Below are 15,078 nucleotides of genomic sequence, written 5' to 3'. Positions count from 1 at the left end.
TCCTAGAAAGGAATTACTGGACTTGATAGTGTGTGTGCGTGTATGTGAAAAAGTATGTGTGCTTGGGGGAACAGTATGGATGACAAGAGAAGAGCAGATGAATATCTAAGAAGATGATATCTAAGAATATCTAGGAATATCTAAGAAGAGGTGCGATGAAACCAGCCAGTACCAAGGAATAGATGCCACTACAGTAGCAGTAAGAAAAAGTAGAAAAGGTAGCATGTCTTGAAGAGACAGATTCAGAGGAAGAATATGAAAATGAAATATTGTGTATTCATATTCATTGCAATAGTTGTGATGGTGTTCTTGAGAAAAGCACTTGACTCCAGTTGTCTTCCTTTTTGTGTAGCTCAAAATGAAATAAGTTTCAATATATTAAAGAAGTGAAAGTTAATTTGCAATAGACTATTTTTCTGGACTAGTATAGATCCAATGATTTATTCCAGAACAATTATGTTTTAGCTAGATGCTCTTCTCACTGTTATGAAGAAAGATTGAAATATATCCTTTATTTTTGTGCAGTCAAACAATTGACAGTAGTTAAGATTTGAACTTATCCGATTGAGGTCATAAGTTAGCCTAACAATGAAAAGTAGAGACAAGCACCACACCTAAGTATGACGTTCTTCGACCTAGGAAAGGATTTATCTCTAATAGTAACAGTACAGAGTTTACAAACAGAACAAGGTACTGGTAATCTTTTCTTTTAAAGCACCAATTCCGTCTATGTGAGAAATGGACAGTTTTATAATCTTACAGTAAACTCAGGAAGATTATGTAAATGAAAAAAAAAATAATATAAAAAATGTAAAATAAAAAGTGGGGGTTGGGAGATTAGAGACAGTTGATAGAGTGAATGTAAAATCCAATAATATCAATAAAGATTACGTTCTATACTTAATACCTCTAGTGGTGACATACAGGCAATGACAGTACTTAATCTAAGCAATAATGCAGAATTGAATTAACATGTACTGAATGATTAACAGTTTAGTTGTTCTATGTGATGATGTATGTGCTGTGTGGCAATGGTTTTAGTTACAAGCATCAGTTAAAACATGAATCTTACATTTTCACATTTTCCTACCTTTAGAAATATAAGGCTTCTTGTGCAAATAAATAGATACATAAATATATAAATAAATAAATACATAAATAAATATATTAATAAATAAATAGAATCTAAATTGATTTTATCTTTATCCACCACCAAGGTTGGTAGAATAAATAAATACTAGTTATATACTGAAGTTGGTACATTGAAATGGTTGGTATCTCTCTTGTAGGTGTTTTCTTCAGAGAGAAATAACCATTTCTACTCTTATATGGCACAACTACAGTGAAAAGTGACCTTGAAAGGTAATTAACAGGTGTTCTTGCCAAGAATATAGCACAAAAAAATTCACAGTCTTAATCTTTGGTGCTATTAACAAAAATAATAAATAAATTGGAATGATTTAATTATGCCAACTACAAATTCGTCATTTACAGCTAGTCAAAAGAAATACATTTTTTAAAAAATCACACCAAGGTTTATTTTTGAGAAGTAATGAATAGGTTTACTCTAATGCCTTGATCCCCTCCAATGTTACTGGTACTGCCAAGTTTATTAGTGTAGAAAAATAAAGCATCAGCCCTATTTTATAGCTAAGTGAAAAGATTCTAATCGAGTAAATATAACACATTTTAAAAACCAAATGTACCAAACCAGCCATTCTAACAAGTGTACATAATTGGAACAGCACATTTGATTAAAACACTAGATTACTGAAAAGCACCCAAGAAAAATATGTCTAGATGCCAAGCATGGCTGTGTGGTTCAGAAGATTGCTTCCCAATTATGTGATCTTGATTTCAGTCTCACCGCATGACACTTTGGGCAAGTGTCCCCAGGTTGACCAAAGCCTTGTGATGGATTTGGTAGATAGAAACTGAAAGAAGCTTACCATATATGTATGTATGTATGTATGTGTAGGTGGATATGTATGTATGTATGTATGTATGTCTAGGTGGATATGTATGTGTAGGTGGATATGTATGTGTAGGTGGATATGTATGTATTTGTGTGTCTGTTTGTGTGTACCCTTTCCTAGACACCATGTGATAGCTGTAAATGAGAATGATCTTCATTCAAGCAAGGTTGTTCATTTCTAGTCTCCTCTGAAAAACATGTCTAGACATGGGGAAGTACTACCAAGCTTAGAAACAGACACATGTTGGCAACAGGAAGAGCATCAAGCCATAGAAAACCTGTCTCAACAAATTTCATCTGACACATGCAAGCATGAAAAAGTGGATGTTAAAAGATGATGATGAAGCCAGCATGGAATATGGATACTAGATGATGATGATAGGTTAAAATAATATCACAAACTGTCTATCATGTTTTTCCATTTTGTATTCTGTTATATTTTCCTATGATTTTTGTTTTTCTCTTTAAGATAAATATATATATATATATATATATATATATATATATATACTTGACTGTTTCACTTCAATTTTTTATAGCAAGCAGGATGGGATAATTCTTGCAAGTTTGCCCATTTTTATATTGCTGAAGTATATAATTTCACAGCTGGATGCCCTTCCTATTATTAAGTACTCCACCTTGCAGTAAAAGACTAGACCTTGTTGACAGCCAACCATTATTGACATAATATAATGCCTGTCTGTGCGCAGGTGTGTATACATACACAAACATGCAAGTTATTACATCAACATGTTACGTCAATGTGTGTATATATATAAAGGCAATGTTGATAATATATAAACAAGCAGCATCAATATATATCTATATCTACCACCACACACACACACACACACACACACACACACACACACACATACAAACAAACAAGCAACTTATTGTATCATAATACCTGGCTGTTTACAGGACTTTAATTTCAAGGACTCGAGATTTTACTGACTCTAGTCAAAAATAATCACCAGTAGAGTGAGAATATACATGCTGTATTCTCTATTAAAAGAAATTAATTTCTTGGAAGTTTCTCCATTTTTTTCCTCTCTTTTTCACCTAAAAATTCATGTTACTAATTTAATTAAAATGAACAGTAGAGCAGTAGATAACTGATAACTTCTACAACTGTTCATTGTGGAAATTAGCAGTGATAATTCTATTTGCAAAGAAGTGCTAACAGTCAAAAGTCTTTGGCTAGTAGGAAGAAGATAAGGAGATAACAAATACATCAAAGTGCTAATACACTAATCTGAGATTTTCTAAATATCATCAAGATAAGGAAAGTTACTTATATCAGGTTTTTGACACTTAACTTGAATAAACAAGTGATGTGTGAGTCTAGATTCATCTTACACAATTTGATTTCTTTTTTTTAAAATCAAGATTTCTAATTAAGATAATGTTAAGTAGAGGTAGCTTGAAGAACTAAATGACAATTAAGACACATGGAAGGGAGGATGTTCTATACATCAATCAGGTTTTCTATGAAGAAAATAAATGTTTTGATGATAATGAGTTATGATGATAATGATAACAATGATGATAATGATAACAATGATGACATAGGTGTAAGGCCATGAATTTTATCAAACCCAGTATCTGAAAGATTAGTATTTTGTCGATCTTAGCAATATAAGAGACCAGTGAATCTTTGTAGGATTTTAAAAATAATATAATGATTTCTCAAATAAACAAAAAGCCAGAAATTTGCAGAGTAAAAAATAGTCAATAGAATTGACTTTGATACGTGGCCGGCATGCATTTTATTAACTTGAAATGGACAACAGACAAAGATGACCCTGGTGGGATTTTAATATGAAGTGTAAAAGAACAAAACTAAACACAGATATTTCGTTCAGTAGAGATTCTACTACATCACTCTCTCCAAAGCTAGCAATGATAATTTGATATGTAACACAGTTACAAGACTAAAGCTTGAGAAGGAGAAGGATAGAGTTGATTAAATCAACAATAATATTCAATTTTATAAAGATCCAGAAGGATGGAAGACAAAGTTGAACTCTGTCAATTTGAACTCAGAACATAACGGAACATAACTAAATATCACAAGACATTCTGTCTAATGCTCTACCGATTTTGCTGTCCTCTGCACTATTGTGGTAAAAGCAATAAAATAAAGGTATTTTGGGATCCCCTTTCCTATCTCCAATTCTAATTTTTCTTATTTGTTTTACTTGGTTGCAAATCCTCCAAAACTAGTAACATTGATGTCATCACTATTTTGTATAAATTATAACACTTACAGGAAAGACAGGAGCAGGGAAATGATTGCAAAGGGTTGATGGGGTGGAAGGACTATGATTCATAGGGCCAAGAATGTTGAACACTATAGAGATGATAAGAGTTGGAGAAACAATTGGGTCTGGGGTGCCTGAATGGATGAGGTGCACAAGACTAGCTATTTCTGAGGAACTGAGGCCAATATGGTAGTAATGGAAAAGACAGAGAGGAGACAGTACACCTGTGGACCAAAGGATGAGACAAATCTGTTAGTGATTTAATGCCAATTAGTCAAGTGGTCCATGCATAACAGCAGCAATATTCCACTGTAGGCCTCACTTGAACCTTGTAGAGTGTTAGCAACTGCTTGGGGTCTGAAATATTTTCTGGTCCTGAAGAGAAAAGGCCAGTCTTAGGGATGCAGTCCTAGTTATAAAATTATAAACTCAGTTTTTACAAAGTTGAAACAAAATAGAAATACTGAATATAAAAGAAGAAATAAACTTTGAATAAAGATTATATTCATGGGCTTTTGTTGTAGGTGAACTTCGCCCTGTTGTTGGTTACTCAGGGTATGAACAGGTTAAAGAAAAACATGGTTTTATGTTGTTCAAGGGTTAGAGATTTAAGTTTATATCTAAATTTGAATAACCTCAGAGAGTAAGAGTCTTCACAAGGAGCATCTAGATGGTAAGTATATGAAACTTGATATACAACTTGTTTTTAAATTCAAAGTAAATAAATGCCAAGCTAATATTCTTTAAATGAAATAACACATAAATGAAATCACAAAGAAAAAGCAAGTCATTGGAAAAAAAAAACTCTTATAGAGAACTTTCTAAAACTGGAACACTATTAACGTTCAACTATTATATGTTGCAGTTTGAGGAAACGGCAGAGCTAAATTGTAGACAAAAAAAAATAAATAAAAATACAAAACAGATTTGGTGTGTTTTATAATATTCTTTGTTAGGTAGCATAAAAACTATTGTTCTGATATAATTGGAAAGCATTAGCTTGGATCACTTAGAAGCTGATAAGACATAAAAACGGTAAGAATTTATAAATACAAGAAAACTGTTTTGTACAGGTAACCACTTGAACTCTCACCTATTATCAGTTTGATTTGACAAGGCACAAGAATAAATCTTTTGTAGCAGAAGTATATTATTATATTGTTGTTGTTGTTGTTAAAGTAGCGAGATGGTAGAATCGTTAGCATGCCGGGTGAAATGCTTAGCAGTATTTTGTCTGCCGCTACGTTCTGAGTTCAAATTCCACCAAGGTCAACTTTGCTTTTCATCCTTTTGGGGGTTGATAAATTGAGTACCAGTTGCATACTGGGATCAATGTAATCGACTGCCACCCCCTCTCCCCAAATTTCAGGCCTTGTGCCTATATTGTTGTTGTTATTTATGTTCTGAATTCAAATTCTGCCAAGATGGATATTGCCATTCATCATTATGAGAATCAATAAAATAAAAGTACCACTCAAGTACTGGTGGCATTGTAATCAATTTACCCCCTCCCCTAAATCTTGTTGGCCTTGTGCCAAAATTTGAAGCCATAATTATTATAATTATCATCAGCAGTAGCACTGTCACATCAATAGAGATTGGATCTTTGAATTTATTTATACAAATTACCAGTATTAACCATCATTTAATACTTCTTACTCTAAGCCTTCCTTTAACTGTAAGTAGACTTTGTATGATTAAAACTAGAGATTCTTTTTTTTTTCTAATGAAAATAAAAGAAGGCAGCCATCAATAATCTCAAGAGAAGTTCATTTAATTGATTCTCCTATTTGTTTCTCTTCAGGCAGATTTTTGTTTTTTTCTACTCTAGGCACAAGGCCTGAAATTTTTGGGGAGGAGGCCAGTTGATTAGATCGACCCCGGTACGCAACTGGTACTTAATTTATCGACCCCAAAAGGATGAAAGGTAAAGTCGACCTTGGCGGAATTTGAGGTAGTTTTTATATTAATGCTGTACCTGTCCTGTGCATCACATGATACACATAACATATTTCCTGGCATCCATCAACCACATGGTCCTGGGTTCAGTCCCACTGCGTGGCACCTTGGGCAAGTGTCTTCTACTATAGCCTCGGGCCGACCAAAGCCTTGTGAGTGGATTTGGTAGACGGAAACTGAAAGAAGCCCGTCGTATATATATGTATATATATATATATATGTATGTGTGTGTATATGTTTGTGTGTCTGTGTTTGTCCCCCCAACATCGCTTGATGCTGGTGTGTTTATGTCCCCGTAACTTAGCGGTTCGGCAAAAGGAACCGATAGAATAAGTACTAGGCTTACAAAGAATAAGCTCTGGGGTCGATTTGATCAACTATAAAGGTGGTGCTCCAGCATGGCCGCAGTCAAATGACTGAAACAAGTAAAAGAGTAAAGGAGATTACTCAGAATGTCTAAAACAAGAGCTAACCAAAAGTCTGAAACTTATGAAAATGCTTTGGACAAGAAAAGGGTTAACTTATAAAAGACAAATAGGTGAAGGTGATCAAAATAGGATTTGAATTCAGAATCGACAGTTACTACGTCAAATTATTCAAAAATTTCTTGCTGTGAGGATATGGAAGCTTCATCATGTATACATGTAGATAATTTCATGTTTGACAATAACTTGTTCTTGGAGATTGCAATCAACAAAAGAAGAAAAAAATATGGACATTATAAATACATAAATCTATTATAGATCCCAAAGCCAAAACAGCCACTTAATAACCTGATTTTTTTTTTTTTTTTTAAGAGCATTTCTTGTTTAGTTCCAACAAAGTCAAAGTGTGTAATAATAGAACAAACACCTAAAATAAACTGTCTGTACCTGACAGCAATGTCATTTAGTAAGGAAACATCAGCTGTCTGTTGCAACGTTAGTGTAAACAGATATCACAGAGCACAAGAGGCCAGCAATAAGTACTGCAGTGATATTTATATTACCAATGTAATGTTAAGTGTGTCCAGAAATCTCTAGACACAATAACATTGTTCAAAATTAGGTCCAAGATCTTAGCAAATGTGACTTTTGTCATTAACACCGTTTCATTCAGTGTAAACTTTTTGAGGAGAAATCATATACATTATATATAAATACTGAAATCATACCAATTTGAACAGGTGTGTAACTGAACTAGTTTTTGTGGCTGTGGTGAGCTGGCAGAATCATTAGCATGCCGGGATAAATACTTAGTGACATTTCATCTGTCTGCACGTTCTGAGTTCAAATTCTGCCAAGGTCAACTTTGCCTTTCACCCTTTCGGAGTGGGGTGGGGTGGGGTGGGGTGATAAAATGTGTGCCAGTTGAGTACTGGGGTCAATGTAATTGACTATCCTCCTTTCCCAAATTTCAGGCCTTGTGCCTATAGTAGAAAGGATTATTATTATTATTATTATTATTATTATTATTATTAAGGCAGCAATCTGGGAGAATCATTAGCATGTTGAACACAGTGCTTCACACCATTTTTTCCTGCTCTTTACGTTCTGAATTCAAATTCGCCCAAGGTTGATTTTGCCTTTCATCCTTTTGCGATCAATAAAATAAGTACCAGTTAAAAATTGGGACCAGTATAATCAATTATAAGATGAAAGATAAAGGTGACCTCAGCAGCGTTTGAACTCAGAACATACAGATGAAATGCCGCTAAGCATTTTACTTGGCGCGGTAACGATTCTGCCAGTTCATCACATCATAGTAATAGCATAAATATTTGTTTCAGATTCTGGAACAAGGCTAGCATTTTCTTGATGGTGGTGTGCGGTTAAGTCAATTACATCAACCCCCAGAGCTCAAATGGTACTTATTTTATCAACCCTGAAAGGATGAAAGGCAAAGTTGACATGGCAGAATTTGAACTCACGACATAAAGACAGACAAAATGCCGCTAAGCATTTTGCCCAGCACAGTAATAATTATGCCAGCTGGCTGCCTTATAGTAGTAGTATAAATATTGCAAAGCACTGTGTCTAAAGCTCCAACAATAACAATAATCTGATAAAAAGAAAAAAGAGAGAAACAAACAAAATGATAAAGACCAATAATACATAATCATAATCCCAGGTCTTACACACATACACAACATAGTATTACCTGGCACTGCACACATATTACATTGAGTACTTGTGAGGCAAGAGAAAAACATGGATACAAAACAATACACTGCATGTACCTGAGACAGAGTACCTGAGACAGACAAAACTAGACAGTTATGCAGTAAAAAGAACACAATGAAAATAAGATTAACAAAATAAAAGATAATAATTTCAAATAGCAGCACAAAACCCATAAATTTCAAGTGGTGGTGTGAGATCAATTTAACTGATCACAGTTCTTCAATGGCACTTAATTTTATTGACTTCGAAAGCATGAAAGGTATGGTTGACTCCAGTGGGATTTGAATTCAGAACATGAAAAGACATAATAGAATTCCACAGGTATTTTATCTGCTGATGTACTAATTCTGCCAATCTGTTGCTAATATTAATAATAATAATCATTTTTGCTAGACTGAAATAAGCCTATTATATACACGAAAGGGTGCTAAAAAGTTTCTGGCTTTAAGATTATCGCGAAAGGTCTGGTTGGAGGCCCAACCTTCCGAGTTCTTTTACAGGGCTTAGAAAAACTGAAGGACCACTGCAATAAGTGTGTGAATCTGAGAGGGGAATATATTGAATAAAATCATAATTAACTGATCCTCCTGTATTTTCTTATACCCAAAGCCAAGAACTTTTCAGCATTCACTCATATCATCATTAATCACTGTCATTTAATGCTCACTTTTTCATGCTCCCATGAGTTAGATGGAATTTGTTGAGGTAGATTTTCTACAGCAGAATGCCCTTCCTGTTGTTAATCCTCACCTGTTTCCAAGCAAGGTAATATTTCTCCTTAGCTAGACACGTTTTTCCTGGAATATTGGAATCAAAAATTCCACTTGTATGATGATGATGCTGCCCATTTACAACCATTATGTGATGTGATATATATATATATATATATATGTATATATATATATATATATATATATATATATATATATATATACACACACACACACACACACACACAATGGGCTTCTTTCAGTTTCTGTCTGTCAAATCCACTCACAAAGCTTTGATCATCCCAGAACTATATTAGAAGATATTTGCCCAGGATGCTGTGCAGTGGGACTGAAGCTGAGAGCACATGGTTTGGGAAGCAAGCTTCTAAGCCATGCTGCCAGAGGTGAACTGGACAGCTAATTTACAGAACACCTTGTATCTATGCCTAGCAATGTCTAGGTGAACTGTAAGTATGTAGAATAGTGTACTTCATCATCATCATCATCATCATCATCGTTTAACATCCGCTTTCCATGCTAGCATGGGTTGGACGATTTGACTGAGGACTGGTGAAACCGGATGGCAACACCAGGCTCCAATCTTCCTAGAAATAAAATAAAATGTATTTGAACACATGATTTATAATAATACTTCATCCACTTGACCACCCCACCTCTATGCATAGTATATTTAATCAAGTTTAACATTGACTGGGGATAACCATAAGAGCAGGTACATTAATTGTGGTCTGTGACAACGTAAATCAATTAGAATGTTATCAACGTAAGTTATGAACAACTACTACGATTTCAATGTAAATGATGTTACATATTATAATCAACTATTTAAGACAGCCAACTGTTTGGACTAGAACCATGTACCTATCAGTAGTCAACAACAGCTGATTACAACAGAGAAAGCTTGTTACTGCACCCCTAAATTAGACATTATAATTAGACATTATAATTAGACATTATAATTTGTTTGTCCTGTTTTAACCATACTAGCTCTATAAAAAAAAACCAAAAAAACCCTCCATTTAAAATACCCTGAAGTATTTATATGATTTATCAGAATATAGTGAGAATGTTGCTATATAAGTTAGATATTGGGAAGTTCTAAAGTATTAACACAAAAACCAATAATGACACCGGGAGTGGATGTAGATGCTGATGGGTTATATGAAATAAATGAGGCACCAAAACTTGAATACCATACATGATTGGTTGGGACCTAAGACAAAAAATGATTACATCTTCCCTTGATTTTTCTCAAGGGTGAAGACAGTGGAGAACATGAGGCTGGTTGAGATTCAGGAAGGATGGAGGAAGGAGATTGATCTCTTTCTGCACACCAACAATCTTTCTAGGTTTTTGATTGATTAAATATAGTGAGGTTTATGAAAACCAATATCATCTACAATATAATTCTATTTTATGGAAACTCTGACATTTTTTTTTATTGCTTGGTCAGGGAAAGAGCAGTCTTTCTGATACTTTTCAGTGCCTCTGAAACTTGTGTGAGGAAGGGAGAAAGCGCTCTCAAACAGGAGATCTGGCCTGAATGCTTGCAACAGAGTGAAATCAAGCAGTAAAAGCACTCAAAAGTGAAGTGGTAGTGTTAAAGCAGGTAATGGAATAAGTTCAAGAAGGCCAAAGAGGGATTTGAACTCTGATTGCAAAGAACCAGAAGAAATACAGTCATGAATCACATTTCACATTCTAACAATTCCATCAGTTAAAAAGCCCTAGATTGTACTTTATTTACTAACCCCTGAAGGATCAAGAGCAAAGTTGACTTTGGCAGGATCTGAAATCAGAATATAAGGAGCTAAAATGTCACAAAGCATTTCCGTCAACAGTCTAATGCCTCTGCAATTTGCCACTTGTTAGTAGTTCATTGAGAAATTTAGAAAAAGAACTTCACAGCTGAGATGCAAATAGAACACACAGCAAAAAAAAAAAAAAAAGAAATGTCTCCTGAGAAATTAGTTACATGCAGCCAGTGATACCTTGATCTAATAATTTGAGAAATGTAATGTTTTTTTGAAGTGTTATTGATAAAAATATGAAATTGATAGTGATATAGAGCTGATAAAAGAGTGTGAGTGAATGCATTAAAAGATGCAAGCTTATCAGACCTCCGTTCCAAAACAAGGATTTCAGTAGTTTGGTAGGAGCTGTGATCTCGTAAACAGTATAAAAGCAGTAGTATTAGAGTGAAAAATTTATTATTACAAAATAGTCCAACGTTGCTAATGTAGAGCTGAAAGGCTATACTTACTCAATAAGCATGAGACTAAGTTTCAAGTCTGGTATTGCCACTGCCCCCTACTGGGTTCACATAAGATACTTATTGGAGTACTACTAAAAGGGCTGGGACTGTGGCTGCACACAGACATCCAAGGAATTAACTGCTGCTGCCACCGCCACCAGCACCACCACAAAAAAGAAGAAGCCCGATGACAAACTGGTAATGAATTACCCACCAATACTCTACAGTTCACAGATGCATTCTTCCTTTTCTGTGCCTCTTCTGTCACTATTACAACAAGAGCCCCAGCTCTTCTGAACAAGTTAGCTTCATTACTTCCTTACCCATAACCACCCATCACCCTCACTGTAGTTCTACTAGATTTAGCACTAAATACTGCCAAAAAACTGCAGCCCATCTTAAATTCCATCTTTGTCCACATTTTCCCTGCAAATTTTTAATTCACAAATGTTTAAGCTAAACATCAACTGCTTCAATCTCATCAGTGTAAGAAGAACAGCAAAGATTATGAGCAATACCTCTCCTCCTTTGATATAATATACAAATGCATTGTCTTCAGTGGTGTTCCTGTATATTACACAAGCTACACATGTCTGCATACCATATTTTGTGGTGTTTCCTGGAAAACTCTTGCTCCTACAGCTCAGACATTCTGTAAATTTACAGAACCATTCAACTTTGGTAGTGTGGAATATCAAAGGTGAAAATATTAAAAATAAAGTAAGCAACAGTGGTTGTTCTCTGTTTTAATAGTTTTAGGCAATTATAGATTGATCTTGCTTAATGAAATAGATTTCTTTGAAAATGTAGTGGAGCACACAGAAGATCAATACAATGCTGTATGGTTTCACAGTCATCTGGTTGCATCTCACATTGACACTCGCTGCATTTCATTTTGCTTGAAACTGAAAGATTTCTCAGTAGACCTGGCAAAATCTGAAGTGACATAAACTGCAGACACTTTCAACCTAATAGAAGCAGGGTCTTTTTTTTTCCTGAGTCTGGTGGAGGAGGAATACTTTTTAAGTAATACAAAAACATTCAGATATCTCTGGTAGTCTAATGGTGTGCATCAACAGTTTAAGTGTTTAAAGCTTACTGCAAGAGCAGACAGTGAACTTAATCTATATGGAAAGAGTGTATAGATAATAGATAAGTTTTGTTACTATGCTGAAACAGTCAATGATGCAGCTATAACTGTGTTAATATAACTACTAGATGTCAGTGAAAGGTTAAAAAGATCTAAACTCACATGAACATATTTAAAGATGAATTGATTTCTTAAAACACAAGTCTTCAGATTTATAGGGGACACTAAATAAGATTGTCTGATGCTCGTGCTTTTCTCTGAAGTCACAACAACATCTATGAAGTCAAATGGCTTCAACCAAGGATGAACAACTAAGTTATGAACTTGGCTTGCTGAAAGTTTACTACTAGTGTAAGCTAGGTAAAGGACAAGCTTTAGTTAGCCTTCAAAGACATGATAATGTTGTATTATCACTGAACAATGGAAGCAAACAAGTATTGCAAGGAATGAAATGTAATATTGGTTTCAAATTTTAGCAAAAAAACCCAGCAATTTCAGGGAAGTGGGTAAGTCAATTACATCAACTCCAGTGCTCAACTAGTATTTATTTTATCAACCCTCAAAAGATAGGCAAAATCAATTGCAGCAGAATTTGAACTCAGAATGTAAAGATGAACGAAATGTTGCTAAGCATTTCTCCTAGCTTGCCACCTTGAAATGTAACATAATATTATTAGATAGGCTCACTTGATATATATATTAAAAAAAAATAATAATAATACAAAATACAGGTTCATATTATTCATTTCTGAATTGAAATGATATCTACAGGAAATTAAAAGTATCAAATGTTACTGTCAAGGAAAAACTCAGTTAAATAGCATACAGACATTTGGTGATGAACAATAAGTATTGAGTAAAGAAATGTTTCAATTCTTTAATAATTGTTAACCAAGGTGAATATAATTTAAAGTAAACTTGAGGTAGTTAGAGCTAAAATGGAAACAATGCAATCTTATTTTAATATCTCTAACGTTATTCAGTGTTGTATATCTATAGTCATTATTTTGTTTTACGTCTGTTTTTTCCATGAGTTGAATAAAATTTCTTGAGGCAGCATTCTAGTCAGACGCCTTTCTTGATGTCAACCCTAAGTTGTTTTAAAGTCAGTTAATTTATTCTAATAGTCTTCATAAGTCAGATCATTTATGAGAGACATAAACTAACATCACTGGTGCCAAAAACCATGTCAATGCAAACTCACACACAAACACACTCATGCGTGTGTGGTGTGTAAATTTACATAGACACACACACACACATATATTTATTGAAGAGGTTATAGTGAAATGGTTAAGAGCCAGCAATGATCTTAGCATTCAAGTAGGAGTCCATCAGGACTTGGTTCTTAGCCATTACTTATATTTATTATAGTTCTCCAAGCCATAACAGAGGGGTTTAAGATTTGCTGCCTTTGAGGACTTTACTTAATCCTTACAGCAAAATCTATAGAAGATTTGGAGAAATTCTATACATGGAAGAAAAACATAGAACTGAAAGGTCTTAAATTAAACTTAGCATACATGAAAGTTTTAGTAAGTAGAAAAGAAGCTAGGATTGTGCTATTCTAAGGGAAATGGCCATGCTCAGAAAAAGAGTAGGTAGAAATTCCATAAATGTGTCCAGTGTAGAAGATCTGTTTGTATTATTATTATTGCTTGTTTGCTCTGAAAGGTGTCTTTACTCATGTAGCATTCTGAATTTATGGACGGAGACAGATCATTTGATATGAGAAATGTGAGTTGATGGACAATGTTGTCTGTTAAGGAAAGGATGTAGATGGGAAGACATTCATTTAGCTAAACAAAGAAAAGAAACCAAGTTTCAAACAATTTTCATCCTTTATAAAAAATATTTTTTAAAAAAACCTATCATCATCGTCATAAAAGAAATAATTTGCAGTTAATATTCAGCACATATGGTTACACTGAGACAGGATACTCAAGTTAGTGGCTCCAGATTTAAAGAGAAATTTCCTGTAGACCTCTGCTAGTCTCCTGCTCTCTCAAACTTACTCTTGAAGCACAGAGGACATTAAAAACAATGATGATAGTTTAGGCCAAGTTCTACTTAAGCCATTAGATTCATGAATTCTGCATTTTTGTGAGGGAGTTCAAAACAATAAGAGCACAATGGCAAAGCAGCTAAGTGGCTAAAAGTATCAAACTCCTGGTTAAGTAGATTATGTTGCATTCTGTAATGAAGTGCTTAAACTGTTGGACTCTTGGCTACATGGATTTATGTTGTGTCCTTAAGTAATAACCATGTTGTTAAAAATTTTATTTTCTAATCTGGTTTGGATTCTAGTATGCAACACTTTGCTCAAGTGCTTTCTACCAAAGTCTCAGATCAAACCAAGCCTTGTGAATGTAGGCTGATGGAAACAATACAGAAACCTGTTGGATGACTGTAACTTTTCCTGGATGGTAGATTTAACCCTTTGCTTTGTTGAACAGTGTAGGCGCAATGGCCCAGTGGTTAGGGCAGTGGACTCGCGGTCATAAGACCGCGGTTTCGATTCCCAGACCGAGCGTTGTGAGTGTTTATTGAGTGAAAACACCTAAAGCTCCACGGGGTTCCGGCAGGAGGTGGTGGTGAACCCTGCTGTACTCTTCCACCACAACTTTCTCTCACTCTTAC

Source organism: Octopus bimaculoides, chromosome 4 (assembly GCF_046866305.1).
Source record: "Octopus bimaculoides isolate indiv1 chromosome 4, ASM4686630v1, whole genome shotgun sequence".
NCBI lineage: Eukaryota > Metazoa > Mollusca > Cephalopoda > Octopoda > Octopodidae > Octopus > Octopus bimaculoides.
The sequence above is the reverse complement of the archived record's forward strand: the minus strand, read 5'-3'. Positions refer to the sequence as shown.